This window comes from Cryptomeria japonica, unplaced genomic scaffold, assembly GCF_030272615.1.
Source record: "Cryptomeria japonica unplaced genomic scaffold, Sugi_1.0 HiC_scaffold_115, whole genome shotgun sequence".
Lineage (NCBI taxonomy): Eukaryota > Viridiplantae > Streptophyta > Pinopsida > Cupressales > Cupressaceae > Cryptomeria > Cryptomeria japonica.
The window spans coordinates 200001-204707 of record NW_026728937.1 but is presented as its reverse complement, the minus strand read 5'-3'; the positions used below and the strand labels follow the sequence as shown (position 1 = coordinate 204707).

Below are 4707 nucleotides of genomic sequence, written 5' to 3'. Positions count from 1 at the left end.
TGGGTCCTAGGGTGGGTAACGGGGTGGGTACTAAGGTGCGTGCCAAGGTGGGTCATAGGGTGGGTGCCAAGGTGGGCACCAGGGTGGGTGTGCACCAACCCTAGCCAGGGTAGGTCACGGGGTGGTTGTCGGGGTGGGCGTCAAGGAGCCAAGGTGGGTGGCAAGTAGCCAAGTTGCGTGCCAAGGTGGGTGTCGGGGTGGGTGCCAAGGATCCAAGGTGGGTGCCAAGGAACCAAGGTGGGTGTCTGGGTGGGTGCCGAGGTGGGAGCCAGGGTGGGTCCCAAGGTGAGTGCAAAGGTGGGTGCCAGGGTCAAGGTGAGTGCCAATGTGGGTTCCAAGGTGCCAGGGTCAGGGTGAGTGCCAATGTGGGTTCAAAGGTGCTAAGTTGGGTGCGAGGTTGGGTGCGAGGGTGGGTGGGTGCCAAGGTGTGCTAGGTGGAAGCCCGGGTGGGTCGGCATCCCATGGGTGTCGAGTTGGGTGCCTGATGGGTGCTTCTTGTCAAGTTTTAGTCGTCGGGACTCATTTCGAGCCTTAGAGGTCGTTTCTTGTCCGGTTGCCCTGTCTTCGACCTGGGAACCCAATTTTGGTCCTCGGGTCCCATTTTTTTTTGTCTCGCATCCCACTTTTGGCCTGTGGCCTTTTCGGGGTCGATTCTCGTTTTGGGCATCAGAGCATGTTTCTTCTCCTAAAACCCAATATTTGTTTATTAAGTCTCGGAACACATTTTTGTTCTCGTGGACCCATCATGGGTCTTGGAACGCATTTGTGGTCCTTGGGTCCCATTTTGCATCCCGAAACTTGTGTTTTGGTGCTTGATCCCTATTTTGGGTGCCCACCTTGCACCAAGTGCGCACCCGGGGCAAACCGAGCGCCTTGGTGCACCGGGGCAAGATCGAGCGTGCACCCGAGGCGCCCCGAACATGCACCAAGGTGCACTCGGCCCACATGTGAGCGCAGGTCGTTGCGCCCGAGGTGGTGTGTGGGCACCGCGTTGCAGACGGGACACTGCACGCACACGACGCCCCCTCCAGGTGCACGCACGTAGGCCGGGCCGGGTGCACACCCGACGCCCTAGCAAGGTGCGCGCACCCGGGCAGGGCTCACACTTGGCGAACGGGGCGCACTTCGCGAGGGAGGGTGTGCACCTCGACGGGGGTGGGTGGCCGGGGTGGATTCGCACGTGGGTCGCGGTTTGCTAAGTACACACTGCGACAAGCTCATAACGGGTGCGATCATACCAGCGTTAGTGCACCGGATCCCATCAGAACTCCGCAGTTAAGCGCGCTTGGGCCGGAGTAGTACTGGGATGGGTGACCTCCCGGGAAGTCCCGGTGTTGCACCCTTTTTTAGTTTTTCGCCGGGCGTCGCAATGCTATTTGAATAAACCTTTTGCCCGTTTGCGTTCTCGTCGGGGCCGGGCCGGGCCGGGGTGCGCTGCCCGCACTACCGCGCGCGCGGGGGCGACACCGAGCGCGCACCCGAGGCGCCCCGAGCACACAGGCCACGGTGCAACCCGGGCGTTGTGCGCGCACCCCGGTGCGCCTGAGGTGCTGCGCGCGCACCCAGGTGAAATCGGTGTGCACCTCGGCCAGTGCGCGCTCGGTCGAGTCGCGCACGTTGGCCAAGGTGCACGGTGATGTTTCTTACTCTAAGGTTCCGCACCAGACGCCCGGGACAGGTGAGCGAAGCTGGGCGGGGCCGGGTGCGCGGCCGGGGCAGGTGCACGCAGCTGGAGAGAGCTTTGGAGCACACTTCGGAGCGCACCAATGATGCGCTCCATTCAAAAGTTTCCTGAAAAGGCAAAAAAAGTTGAGATTATAGAATTTCCCACTTGAGAGATTGTAAAAAAAAAAAATTTAAAATGAAGGAAACGCGGGTGCCAAGGTGTGCGCAGCCCAGCCAAGGTGTGCGCACCAAGGCGCCCACCCTGGCGAAGGTGCACGCAAGGTGCGCACCCGAGGCAAACCGGACAATTAACCCAACTTTCGACTTCGCGCGCACCTTGGAGCGCACTTCGGAGCGCTCCTTGGTGCGCACCAATCTTGGGCACCTCGGAGTGCACCATGGCGCCCACCAAGGTGCGCACCCGGGGCAAACCGAGCTCCGACTTCGTGCGCACCTTGGAGCGCACGAAAGGTGCGCACCATGGCGCCCACCAAGGTGCGCAGCCCAGCCAAGGCGTGCGCATCAAGGTGCGCACCCTGGCGAAGGTGCGCACCCGGGGCAAACCGAGCTCCGACTTCGTGCGCACCTTGGAGCGCACAAAAGGTGCGCAACCCAGCCAAGGTGTGCGCACCCCGGTCAAACCGAGCTCCGAATCGTGCGCACCAGAGGTGCACGCCATCGTGCGCACCTTGGAGCACACTTCGGAGCCCTCCTTGGTGCGCGCCGATGTTGCGCACCTCGGAGCGCACCCGGGGAAAACAATGCAATTAACCCGACTTTCGACTTCGTGGGCACCTCGGAGCGCTCTCGGGTTCGCACCTCGGAGCACACCGAGGTGCGCACCTTTGATGCGCTGCCTTCACCAATTTCCAGAAAAGGCAAGAAAACATTGAGAAGGTGTGCGCACCGAGGTGCCCACCCTGGCGAAGGTGCACGCGAGGTGCGCACCCGGGGCAAACCGGGCTCCGACTTCGTGCACGCCGCACCTTGGAGCACACTTCGGAGCGCTCCTTGGTGCGCACCAGGGCGCGCAACCCAGCCGAGGTGCCCACCCCGGCGAAGGTGCACGCGAGGTGCGCACCCGGGGCAAACCGGGCTCCGACTTCGTGCACGCCATGGTGCCCACCGCGGCGAAGGTGCACGCGAGGTGCGCACCCGGGGCAAACCGGGCTCCGACTTCGTGCACGCCGCACCTTGGAGCACACTTCGGAGCGCTCCTTGGTGCGCACCATGGTGCCCACCAGGGCGCGCAACCCCGCCGAAGGTGCACGCGAGGTGCGCACCCGGGGCAAACCGGGCTCCGACTTCGTGCACGCCGCACCTTGGAGCACACTTCGGAGCGCTCCTTGGTGCGCACCATGGTGCCCACCAGGGCGCGCAACCCCGCCGAAGGTGCACGCGAGGTGCGCACCCGGGGCAAACCGGGCTCCGACTTCGTGCACGCCATGGTGCGCACCGCGGCGAAGGTGCGCACCCGGGGCAAACCGGGCTCCGACTTCGTGCACGCCGCACCTTGGAGCACACTTCGGAGCGCTCCTTGGTGCGCACCAGGGCGCGCAACCCAGCCGAGGTGCCCACCCCGGCGAAGGTGCACGCGAGGTGCGTACCCGGGGCAAACCGGGCTCCGACTTCGTGCACGCCGCACCTTGGAGCACACTTCGGAGCGCTCCTTGGTGCGCACCATGGTGCCCACCAGGCCGCGCAACCCAGCCAAGGTGTGCGCACCAAGGTGCACGCGAGGTGCGCACCCGGGGCAAACCGGGGTCCGACTTCGTGCACGCCGCACCTTGGAGCACACATCGGGGCGCTCCCGGGTTCGCACCGGCGTTGCGCACCGTGGTGGGCACCTCGGAGCACACCAAGGTGGGCAGCGAGGTGCGCACCTTTGATGCGATGCCTTCACTAATTTCCATAAAAGGCAAAAAAAAAACGAGATTTTAAAATTTCCGTTTTGAAAGATAGTGAGAAAAAGGGAATGCTGGTGCCATCTTGAGCCCGCCCTGGTGCGCAGCCCAGCCAAGGTGTGCGCACCAAGGTGCCCACCCTGGCGAAGGTGCGCGCCCGGGCAATTAACCCAACTTCCAACTTCGCGCGCGCCAGGGTGGGAGCGCACCCAACAACCGGGCCTGGGAAGAGCCAATGCGAGAAACCCCACCAAACGCTCTGACAAAAAAAGAGGGGGCGCTCCAGTAACCCCGCTTCGGAGCGCACCCTGGGCAAACCCAGCCAAGGTGCCCACCCCGGCCAAGGTGCAGGCGAGGTGCGCACCCGGGGCAAACCGGGCTCCGACAACGTGCACGCCGCACCTTGGAGCACACTTCGTAGCGCTCCCGGGTGCGCACCTCAGAGCACACCAAGGTGGGCAGCGAGGTGCGCACCTTTGATGCGCTGCCTTCACTAATTTCCAGAAAAGGCAAAAAAAAAAGGAGATTTTAAAATTTCCGTTTTGAAAGATAGTGAAAAAAACGGAACGCGCGTGCCATCTTGAGCCCGCCCTGGTGCGCAGCCCAGGTAAGGTGCCCACCCTGGCAAAGGTGCGCACCCGGGCAATTAACCCTACTTCCGACTTCGTGCGCGCCAGGGTGGCAACCGGGCCTCGGAAGAGCCAATGCGAGAAACCCCACCAAACGCTCCGACAAAAAAAGAGGCGGCGCTCCAATAACCCCGCTTCGGAGCGCAGCCGGGGCAAACCCAGCCAAGGTGCCCACCCCGACGAAGGTGCACGCGAGGTGCGCACCCGGGGCAAACCGGGCTCCGACAACGTGCACGCAGCACCTTGGAGCACACTTCGAAGCACTCCCGGGTGCCCACCGGCGTTGCGCACCGTGGTGGGCAGCGAGGTGCGCACCTTTGATGCGCTGCCTTCACTAATTTCCAGAAAAAGGCAAAAAAAAATGAGATTTTAAAATTTCCGTTTTGAAAGATAGTGAAAAAAAAGGAACGCGGGTGCCATCTTGAGCCCGCCCTGGTGCGCAGCCCAGGCAAGGCATGCGCACCAAGGTGCCCACCCGAGGTGCACACCCGGGGCAAACCGGGCTCCGA

General features: G+C 63.1%; 1 non-coding gene across 1 annotated transcript; it reads left to right on the top strand.

The window, feature by feature from the left end:
* Positions 1 to 1224: 1224 nt before the first annotated feature.
* Positions 1225 to 1343, top strand: LOC131865614 (5S ribosomal RNA). Its single transcript, XR_009364333.1, has one exon. It is a non-coding gene; the product is annotated as a 5S ribosomal RNA (ribosomal RNA).
* Positions 1344 to 4707: the final 3364 nt, after the last annotated feature.